The sequence below is a fragment of the Hemicordylus capensis genome, chromosome 5 (assembly GCF_027244095.1).
Source record: "Hemicordylus capensis ecotype Gifberg chromosome 5, rHemCap1.1.pri, whole genome shotgun sequence".
In the NCBI taxonomy this organism is placed as follows: domain Eukaryota; kingdom Metazoa; phylum Chordata; class Lepidosauria; order Squamata; family Cordylidae; genus Hemicordylus; species Hemicordylus capensis.
Genome location: NC_069661.1, coordinates 249,779,245 through 249,790,656, shown reverse-complemented (window position 1 = coordinate 249,790,656; position 11,412 = coordinate 249,779,245). Strand labels below are relative to the sequence as shown.

Sequence of the window (11,412 nt, the reverse complement as noted above, 5' to 3'; positions counted from 1 at the left end):
CACAGGGTTGTTGTGAAAGAGAAACTCAAGAATGTAGTACACCGCTCTGGGCTCCTTGGAGGAAGAGCGGGATATAAATGTAATAATAATAATAATAATAATAATAATAATAATAGAATAGATAACCAGGATCTGATTCTGATTATTTATCCTGGTTAAATGTGGTTTAATCTTAGTTGTTTGACCAGGATTGCTTGGAAATTGTGTTCTCACAATCAGCTCTGAAGGGCCTCAGCAATCCTGGTTAACTCTTTAATCTATAGCTGCATTCACACATAATGGGGAACCGGAGTTGCAGGAACCTGCGGTTTCCTTACTGTTACATCTGAAGACATGCAACTCTGGTCCCATCCTTTGTGCAACCCTCGGTTTTGCTCAGGACACTACAATTTGAACCCTCAGTGAGTTTCACTGCTCAAAACCAAGGGTTCACAAAGCCTCCATTCCATCTGAATGCAGTACTGGAGGCTGCATTCAGCCGCACTGGAGTTGAGGGAGGAAGCTCCTCCCTCTCTCTGTGCATGATTGGCAGTTCAGGCTGTCCTTCAAGCAAGAAGGAAACCCACACAGCCAGTTCCCCCTCCTCTGACTGCAGAGATAATGCCCTCCCTGTCATACAAAAGCGGATAGGAAAGTGGGGGAGGAACAGAACTGTGAGTCCATTGGACCCGAGGTTTTGCGTGATGTAAGAATGCAGCCAGTATCTCTATGATTGGGTGAACACAGCCTTAGAAAAGTACCCCTTTCTCCACTTGGTAGGGGGAAAGTGTGCCCTTTGTAATAGGTTCCCTGAAGGACAAAAGTCTGAAAAATCTTGGGCCTATCACATACAGCATACTGTGGACCGGGTCTCATGATCAGTGAGACCCAGTTCCTAGCCATGAGCGGGAAGAGCGGGCTAAGCCTGCTCTCCCTGCTCACGAGCGGGCAGGGAGCCCTGGGCGGCCGGATTGGCTGCCCACAAGATGGCTGGGTCTGAGACGGAGCTGGCAGGGGCTCGGGAGCTCGGGGGCCACACAGCCCCCAGAAGCCCCAGTATGCCCTGCGCGAGCGCGCAGGGCATACTGGGGAGACCTCTGAGCCGGGAAGCTGCTTTTGAGCCTCCCGGCCAGGGGTCTACTTGCGAGTAGCTGCAGCGTGGAGGCGCACCATGGCTACTCACGAGCAGATAGCCCTTGGTTTGCGGAGTGCTCGCTCCGCAAACCCAGGCTAAGGGGCGGGTTACAGGAGCAGGTTAGCTGCTCCAGAACCACCGGGCTCGACTGCAAGCCTGGTGGTTCTTACGTTCACAAAAATCGGGCTAGGATTTTTGTGATCATAAGAATAGCCCCTGTATGTTTCTGCACCACTTGCACAAGTGCAGGCATTTCAGAATCCATGTAAATAATGGCGGGCAGTGTGACACAACCGTGTTTATGCAAAGATTGGCATTTGCACAACTGCACTCTAGTGCAACTACATAGATTTGTTTTAAATGCCCACAACACCCTGGGCATTGTGGAAACTGCACTGTATGTGGGCCTTGGTTTCTAATAATGGACCAGTTTCCCTGTCTGTAGGATACAAAATGCTCTTTGTCCAAAATGTTTATATTGACCAAAATTCCTTAGTACATTTGAGAGGTTTTATTTTGGGGAGCAGAATAAATTAAGGTAGCTACTGGTGGCGGGGGGGAGGGGGGAAATGTGTGCCACAGCCAATGGAATGACTTGAATTGTTTTAGCAACTAGTTTCATGCACTTCATGAAAGGTACTTAGTTGAACTGCCAGTCACTGTTACATTTACATTTCCAAGCAATTAATTAAAACCCCAAATCAGGTTTCTTTCTTGATCGTTGCCAGCAGGAGATGGTTGCCATGGTGACAGAATGATCAGTAGAAATTGGAGAGGAGGAGGAGTGGTGGGGAGGGAGATGAGCTGTTTATTATTGAAACATAAGGGAAGGTCTGGCTGGCCACAGCCTTCACCTAGATGCCTTGCCCTTGCTTGGTTTGTAGAAACGCTCTAGGTTGGTGAGACCCAAGTGGGCCATCCTACTTTTCTTCTGGAATGTCTTTTTGTGTGTGTTTTTTTTAAACTAAGCCCGAGCTCATGGCCTCCATGGAATGAATGGAATGGAGCAAAGGGAGCATAAAATTCGAGGAAATAGTTTGACCAGGTAATCAGCAATTCACTTTCATCTCAGATGGAAACTTTGGATGGAGCAGATCATGGGCATTCTGTTACTCTTAAGGTAGATTTTATTTCATTAATAGGTTATATCTGCAAATGCCTATCCTAGATCATTATCATGGTATATTCATGCATTGGCACATGCAGAATCTCTGGGTGGGTTCAGTCTTAATGCAGAACCCGAGGGTCATGTGACCTCCCTTAGCCCTGGAACATGAGCTCCTCCTCCCATCCCCACAGAAGTGCCTACTTCCTTTGTAGGTGGATATGCTGAAATTGGCCACAGTCTCTCCAAATTCACCAATATTCATTCATTCATGCATTCATTCAAAATTGGCATATTCTAACCTACTGGCTTCAGCAAACCTGAGATCTGAACCCACAGATTGAAGTTTTTTTTAGTTCTCCAATTCCATAAAGCAAGTAGGCTAGAATATGATGAGATTAGTGGGTTTGCTCTTCAAATCCAATCTTGGCATATTCTGACCTATGAAAGAAGAAGGCACTTGAGCAGGGAGGGGAGGAGGAATACTGAGCAGGGATGAGACAGGGGAAGTCTGAATCTATCTATCTATCTATCTATCTATCTATCTATCTATCTATCTATCTATCTATCTATCTATTATTTCTCTATGTAAACCACTTTGGAAACTTTTGTTGAGAAGTGATATAGAAATATTTCTCTCTCCCTCTCTCCCTATCAAGAGTTTCACTATCTGATATTTGGGTAGCTGAGATGGAATGCCAAATGCTGTGCATCTTGCAAACCCTCTCCCATCACTGCCTTACACAGTGGCATGAAAGCACCTGCCCACTACCATCATCCCCAGGCACAGTGGCCAGTAACCAGGGATGATGGGAGTTGTAGACAACAATAGCTAGAGCATTTTCTCAATGGGCTAGAACATCTTCTCAGTGCTGTATTATGCTGTTCCCCTCTCTGCTTTCTCCTCAACTTCATCTCCTACTCCATGCTTCTCCTCCTGTGCAATTTAGAGCTAGGCAACAGTGGTGGGGTGCAGGTGCTCTCATGCCATCGAGCCAGGTGGCGGAGGGAGGGAGGGAGCTCTGATGCTGTGTTATAGCAGCAGAGGAAAGGTATGGTGGTAGAGGGAGACAGCCAGATGGGTAATCTCACATAGGTTCCATAAGAAGCTGCGATAATCTTTGTCAGGCCATTGGTCCGTCTTGTTCAGTATTATCATCACTGGTCAGCAATGGCTCTCCAAGGTTTCAGTAAGAGCTCTCCCTCAGTCCAACCTGAAGATGCCAGGGACTGAATCCGCATGCAAACTGGGCGCTCTGCTACTGAGCTACTCCTCTGATAGTTCACCGGAGGCACCTTCTGCAGATCATGTAAATAAGTGAACAGCTTAACTGTCTGTAAGGACTCTAGGTTGTCCAGAGTTGCCTTTTCTGTGTTAGGTGAACATGAAGAGACAAAAAGTCTCATGGTGCTGAAAACAGTTTGCCTAGTTTGCCCCTGAAGAAGGCTTCGGCCAACACATGTTGGGCTCAAATAAACCCCTTTACAGCACCATGGGACTTTTCTCTCTTCATTTTCATCTGTACTTGGTGCTTCCCATTTTTCTTCACCCATTTTATGTGTTAGGACCTCCTGAAGGATTTACTACACACCCGTCCTAGAGATATCCACCTGGCACAAATGCTTTTAGCCTTTAAAGGTAAGGTTAAGTGTGCCATCAAGTCTATTTCGACTTCTGGCACCCACAGACCCCTTTGGTTGTCTTTGGTAGAATACAGAAGGGGTTTACCATTGTCTCCTTCTGCGCAGAATGAGATGATGCCTTTCAGCATCTTCCTATATCGCTGCTGCCCGATATAGTACCAGCGGAGATTCAAACTGGCAACCTTCTGCTTGTTATTCAAGCATTTCCCCAGTGTGCCACTTGATCTTTAGGTGCCAAATAAAGACCCTTTTATTTTTCCCAAATCTTTTTCTGCTTAATTTTATAATCATCTGCTAATTTCACTATTGTTGCTTTTTGGGTGCTATTTCCCCCCCTTTGGATGGCGGGTTTCTGTGGCTGACATGCTCACTAACTGAGCATGTCTCATTAACCATGCACTTGCATGCCAGGAAATACATCCCTGCTTTGCGATGTGGAAGAAGCATCCCTTCCTGAGCTCTGCAGGAATTATCATGGAAGGCAGAATGGTTTTCACCAATCTCTCCTTCCCCTAGAAGTGCTCTGAGCAACCCAAAAATATGCACTTGAGGATTGCACTGTCTTCAGGGACATAAGCACATATGAACATGAGAACAGCCCTACTGGATCAGGCCCAAGACAATCTAGTCCAGCATCCTGTTTTGCACAGTGGCCCACCAGATGCTGCTGGAAGCCACAGGCAGGAGTTGAGGGCATGCCCTCTCTCCTGCTGTTAGTCCCCCACAACTGGTACTTAGAGGCATCCTGCCTTTGCGGCTGGAGGTGGCCTGTAGCCCTCCGACTAGTAGCCGATGATAGACCTCTCCTCCATGAAGTTATCCAAACCCCTCTTGAAGCCATCCAGGATGTTGGCTGTCACCACATCTCGTGGCAGAGAATTCCACAAGTTGATTACGTGTTGTGTGAAAAAGACCTATTTTCAGGTAGCACAAGCACAGATTGGCAAAAATCCCGCCCTTTGTGTGATGAGTGCTGAAGAGCTTAAGAAGTGTGTTGTGAATGAAAATGTCAGGCAGTATTTTGGTTTTAATGTCAACTGCCTCAAGCCTATATGGTGGAAAGGCGGGATGGAAATATGTCAAATGCATAAATAATAAGCTGTCAGGCAGCATGAGCAGCCAGCAAACTCATTAGCATCTGCATTACGGATCTATTGTATTTCATCTTGCTTTTCTTCCAAGCAGCTCAAGCCAGAGTACATGTGGCATCTCTTTGTTTGTTTGTTTGTTTGTTTGTTTTTACAGTGTACTGAATGTACATGGAACTTTACAGAGCAACAGGAAGAGGAGACAGATCCTGACATTGAAGAGCTTGCATCAATAGTGGGGAAGGCACCAGAGGGAGAAGGAAGAGAGGCAAAGGGTAACAAGGGATCTATGAAAGGAAATGCAGTTACATGCGCTGCTCTTGGGGATGAAGACAAAAGACCAAGAGCAGTTCTATAGGTGTGGAAATAGGGTTTCCCCAACTGCACAGAAAAATGTAGATCCCATTTTAACAGCAAAAGGGGCAAATGTGTGAACAGCAGTGTTCCCTCTAAGGCGCGCGCATGTGCATGTGCTCACAAGTTTTTGGATGTCCGTTCAGTTAATTTTAGATCCTGCTCAGTTTGAATCAGGAAAGCCCCAATCTGAATGCACATATGCACACACTGCCTTGATACTGCCACCCAGAACAAAACTTATTCTGCACAGAGATGAAAAAAATGAGAGAGAACACTGGTGAACAGGGATGCAAACAGAGGGAGGGCTTGAGGAGAGCAACTCTTCACTTCTTTTAGTGGGGAGGATTGCTACTTTTGCCGGGGAGATATGGGTTATTAGGTTTGGGGAGGATTCAGTAAAATTAGAGGGAAATGCCTCCTCAGATTCTTAAATGGGGATTTGTACTCCTGTGCCACTGAATCCTCTCTAGGACCACACTGAAGGCTTCCTGACCTAAGTCCCATCTGTTACACCACATCAGTTCTCATACAGAGATGGCTAGGTATCTAGGATACCAAAAAGAGAGAGGAAAAAATAAGGATGAGCAAAGAAGGAGGAAGCATTAGCAACATCAGAATAAACTAATTAACTGAATATCCCCTGTAGGAAAGATGTTAACCACTGCTGACATCAATTTCACCTTTACCTGGATATCATGAGCACAGCAATAACGTCGACCGTCAGACACCTGTCACTGTATGTAAAAATGGATTATCCTAATCTGATTTGTGCCTAGTCAGGGGAAGTCAGGGTGATGGGAAATCCTTCTCTTTTTAAAAACTTTGCTCATTCTTTTAAGACTTGGGAAGAAGGCATATAGTGGGATTAATCCTGAAGATGTTCCTGTATCAGCTTGACTCCCTTTGCAGAAGCACATGCCAAGTCAAAGAGATGGGCCAGTTGTTGGGTGGGTTTAGCAGATGTACCTTGCAGGGCCCAAGCGTATGGGGAGGAATGAGACCCTGAGGTCCTTGAGCGCCTGGCCTGAGCCGCAAGCCCATTTTCAGGACAAAAAGAGAGGGGCTAATTTGCAGAATCTGCTTGCAGAATCTCCTTGAAGATGGTTATGCACCTATTTTCCTGGATCCAGATCTTGTGAGATTTGACGGCGTCATGATAGACTACAACAAGAAATATTCTGAACAGTGAACTGTGTGAGAGAAAGATGGAAAAGGGGGAGTGTGCATGTGTGCACACTGGCACACTCAGTTAATCCTCTGCTGACTGAGCAAAGAGGCACCTTTTTAAAATGATGATTCTCTTTATTGAGCAGGGGGAGAGCAACTGGCAATATCCAAGCCCAGCACAACATCCCTCCAGTGGCTATTCCCGATGGCTATCTTATATTTCTTTTTTAGACGGTTGATAATTGTCTAAAACTATGCTGATAATAGTCTAAAACTAATCACTCTTCTCTCTCGTCGTGTGACTTTGTCATCAAACCTTAAATTACTTGTATTCTCAGATCATCTCAACTGCTTCATGGTACAGAAATAGGAAGACCGCAGGTGTACTGTCTATAGTACCTGCAACACTTCCTGATATGCATGAAACGCATCAGCCAGGACTAATAGGCTAATATACACTTTCAGTTCTGTTAGGTCAAGGTGCTTCCATCAGAACAGAGGAAGCTACTGCCTACTGAACCAAATGGTCCATTTAAATCAGTATTGTCTACTCTGACTGGTTGTGGCTCTCCAGGAGTTCAGGCATTTGGATTCCTCCCTCAGCGTTCATGATAGTTCCCGCCCTTCTCTCTCAGTCTCAGATTGCAGGGGAGGGAGCTGGTTCACTCACTGCCTCCTCCTGCTAGACTAGAATTCTCTAGGTTTGCTGGACTAAACTTCTTTTGGTCTGGCCTCTCACTGGAGGACCCAGACCCCACCTCACTACTGTGCAGCAGCCAAATGATAGACTGGTTGTAGGCCACCATTTCTGCTTGTCACATAACCCACGACCTTGGCACCTTCACTGGCAGATGAATACGGTTCAGCAGACTCAACCATTTCCCATTTTTGTTCTGCTGTGATTTAATGTGTGTTTTTGTCTCATGTTTTAATGTAAGCTGCCCAGAGAACAATTTGTTATGGCGTGGCTAACAAATAAAGTTTATTTATTGTTGTTGTTGTTGTTGTTGTTTCACCAACGATGATAGGGACATGCCGGTAGATATGTAGGGGGTGTAGCCAAGCAGTTTGGGATGGGTGGTGTAGAATCCGGAGGAAAGAGTTGTGGTAGGCAAGGACAAGACAGAGGAGCTGAAACAGGAATACTAACGGTTTAATGAGATAGATGTTATGTATAGAGAGGCAAGTGCAGACTGCTTTTCAGTGCTCTTGCTGCTGGCTCTTTGTTAGCCTCACCTCTTCTCCAGGCCTGGAATAAAATTAACTAAAGCACCATTCAAAAGCTGGCCTGGATCAAGGAATGGATGAAACCAAAACACTACATGTGGCATAAAAGTCCGACTACAAGCATACCACAAACAGAAAGCAGGTAATAAAGTGCATGCAGGGCATATTATCCTGATTATCAAAGCAGATGAGCCAAGTGCATTTCCTCCAGCATTTCGCAGATGAAGATAGGAATAGACTTGGAACAACCAATTATCATACCAAGGATTGCTGCCCAGGACGTCTACTCACTATGACACCTTGATGAAGAGTGGATTCCACCGACTGTGCACTACATAATGCCTCAGCGTTGTGCACCCATTGATATGTTGGTGCATTAGAGGCATCATGCACCCACACTCCCATTTGAAGATTTAATTTCTAGAGACTTGGGGGAGGAACCTGGATCTTGAAGAATGACAACTCTAGCAACACACATGAACACACTTGAACAAGACTCTCCAAGAGGCAAAAACAGAGGCAAAATGGGGATACTGATTTCCCAGGGAGAGGTTCCAGAAAACAGGGACTGTCCCTGGTGAATAGGGATAGTTGAGCCTATGCAATGTTATAGAGATGGATCAAAATGCAGTGCAAATTTAAAATTCAACAATGTTTCAAAATGTGAATTTGGCTTGTTGAATTGTGCACATTTTCAAAATTCATTTTAAAAGTTGGACTTTGAGTATTTAAAAATAAAATAGAATTCCAGATGTATTGCTGTATTTTGAGGCAATAGTATCAGGATTCAATTTGCCGGAATAAATACATTTACACACACACCCCAAATCCCTAAATCCTGTGTAATCAGGGATGTTGGGTGGTGGGAAAGAGATACTAGCCAACATCCAGACTATTGCTGCACTTGTGTAAAGTGCAAAACTTGTGGATTATTGATTGATTGATTGATTGTCAAATTTATATACCGCCTTTCATTAAAACAATCCCAAGGCGGTTTACAGCAAAATTTAAAAACAAGATTGTAAAAAAGACACAAAATATTAAGCTAAAAATATAAAACAAATCTGATTAAAAATTTAAAACAGGGGAAGAAAAGTAATACAAAGTACAAAAAGCAGCAGCAGAGACAGTCATATAAAAGCCTGGGTAAAAAGCCACGGTTTAACATGCTTCCTAAAAGCTGTGATGGAGACTGAGGAGCAAATAGCCGGGAGAGCATTCCAGAGTCTGGAATATTGCTGACAACTCAGTCCAAGTCCCCATATGATCTCTCCCAGCGGTTTCATGTAGATGTTAAACAGCATGTTTTGCACTCGTCAGATGCACCAAATCCAGAACTTGCATTTCAGACCGCTGTTGCACTAATGCAACAGAGTGCACTTGTGTAACCAGAAGCAGATGCTCACATCCTTGTCTGCTATTGTTGTGCAGGTACAACTTCATGTATTCCTTCAACTTTGCGCAGCTAATGGGACCTTATTGTGTGTCCTTCTTATGTGTATACAGCTTTCTTGTGTAGATGTTAGCCAGCAAAATAATTTTTATTTTATTTTTTGCAAGAAACTAGTCATGAGATTCAGAAAATCAAATTCTTAACCCGGAAACTTCTGCCCTACTTCAGATTTGTGCAAAAGAGTCTTATGGAACTACGTTTAGGGATGTTTACTGGGTTTCTCAAAACTCTTTGCTTCTTACAAGAATCTCTCAGATGATTCACAGAAGCAGGAACCTCTGAATGTGCTTCAGACTTTGCTTTAGGAAAGGTTTGGCAGGGACTCTTTCTCTTAGGCAGCATATTTAAATCAACGTGCAGAAGATTATATTGCAGCGTGTTGAAGCAAAGGGTAGGAGAGCTGCAGGCTGGTATTTAGAGCAAATAGGTTGATACGACTCTCATGCAAGTATGCCAGGCTTCAATCCAAACCCCACATTTGGTCCTTCTGTTGCCACATTGCATCGGCAGCCATTATCCAGCAAAGGCCTCCCACAACTGGCTTCCATCAAATAATCTTTTAAAGTGGTAATCTTTTCTTTCTAGCGCAAGCACTCTTTCAGGTTTATCCATGCTAATCAGAGTGATTCTAAGGTGTCCCATTTCCAGTGCTCAGAGAGGATAATGAAATTGCTTGCTCAGCTGTAGCTAGACAAGATGGAGTGAAACAAACTTTGTCGATGACAGCCCGCAAATGGGCTCAATTGGAAAGTGAATGCACCTCAAAAGGACAAAATTTCTGATGTTCTCCATAATTAAAGCTATTAACAAAGCAGTTTTTAAGAGCATTTTATCTGGTGTATCACGGAAGAGAGATCTAGATATGCATAGCAATTAAAGATCAACTTTGATTCCGATAATCCTTTTTAATTGCTTTTTTTTTAATTGTAGTGAAATTTTATAACATTTCTGTGAAGTGCTCAGTGGGGGGGAAAATACACCCTAAAACGCTGATGTAGGGAGATTAACTAATCAAGATTGCTCCATTTTGTTTGAATAACTAGTAAGGAAACTTTAAGTGGCCAAAATGTAGAATAATTATTCTGACTAATGTATGGCTCCATGTAATCTCATCTCACCTTCTGGGAACAATGTATAACCAATTAAAGCTTGGATCATGAAATGCCATACAAATCTGGCAGCAAGATTCCTTTGGGTTAGGAAAAATAGCTTCCAGTAACTAGATTCTTAACAATATATTTTTAAAATTCAGTATATAAGAATTTCAGCAAGGTTTTGCCTTGGGCTGAAGGAGAGTGGACCTGGACCAACAGATTCCCCTCCCCTTTAGAAGTTTGCTTTATACAACCAAACCTTTTAAATAGACTGCAAAGTGGGACACAATTAGACATATTTAATTATCAGCATTACAAAAATAATAGTTAACCGGTATGCAAAAATCCCTTCTCCAAGCCATTGGCTGAGCTCCTGTGATGTCATGGAATGTTCATGGAGAGTAGGAAGGGTTCAGCAACTGACAATGGAGAAAACACATAGCTGGGATTACAGATATTCTGCTGCTAAGGAAATTAGAAAATCAACATTCAATCACACCTATGCCCTGATTTGATCTATGCTGGAGTGTTGGCTGGTTTTATTGTTATTTTCATTATTACTATTATTTACATACCACTTTTAAACAAAAACAGTCTCAAAGCAGTTTATGTAGAAAAAATAATAAGAAATGGCTAGGCCAGGTGCAGAGCATCTGTGCCTCTAGTTTTGCCCGCCCACCTGCCCTGCCTGCAGCCACTTAATAATAATAATAATAATAATAATAATAATAATAATAATAATAATAATTCGATTTCTATACCGCCCTTCCAAAAATGGCTCAGGGTGGTTTACAAAGCCACCATTTTCTTCCCCCACCCACCGCTGCTGCTGTTTTCACCCCCTGCCTGCCATAGTTTTCTCCCACCCACTGCCACCATTTTGTCCTCCCTGCCACCATTTTGTTACCCACCTCACCTCTGGCGCCACCGCTTTCCTCTTCCCCTGCCGGGAGCTTGCTCACAAACTCTTGCAGGAGCTGCCATGCATGGGTTTAGCAACAGGTACACCTAAGATATAGATATAGATATAGATACAGACACAGACACACACATACACATCATCATCATCATCATCATCATCATCATCATCATCATTTCCTGTCCCCAAGGGCTCACAATCTAAAAAGTAATACCCCAGCAACATCCACTGGAAAGATGCTGTT

The 11,412-nt window shown here is 43.8% G+C and overlaps 1 long non-coding RNA gene across 3 annotated transcripts; it reads left to right on the top strand.

The window, feature by feature from the left end:
• Positions 1-579: 579 nt before the first annotated feature.
• LOC128325924 (uncharacterized) lies at positions 580-7,469 on the top strand. 3 transcript variants are annotated; one of them, XR_008307742.1, is made up of 3 exons: positions 580-2,234; positions 3,786-3,858; positions 5,109-7,469. It is a non-coding gene; the product is annotated as an uncharacterized LOC128325924 (long non-coding RNA). The 3 variants fall into 3 exon arrangements; XR_008307744.1 differs by lacking the exon at positions 3,786-3,858 and having other exon boundaries at positions 580-2,159; XR_008307743.1 differs by lacking the exon at positions 3,786-3,858.
• Positions 7,470-11,412: the final 3,943 nt, after the last annotated feature.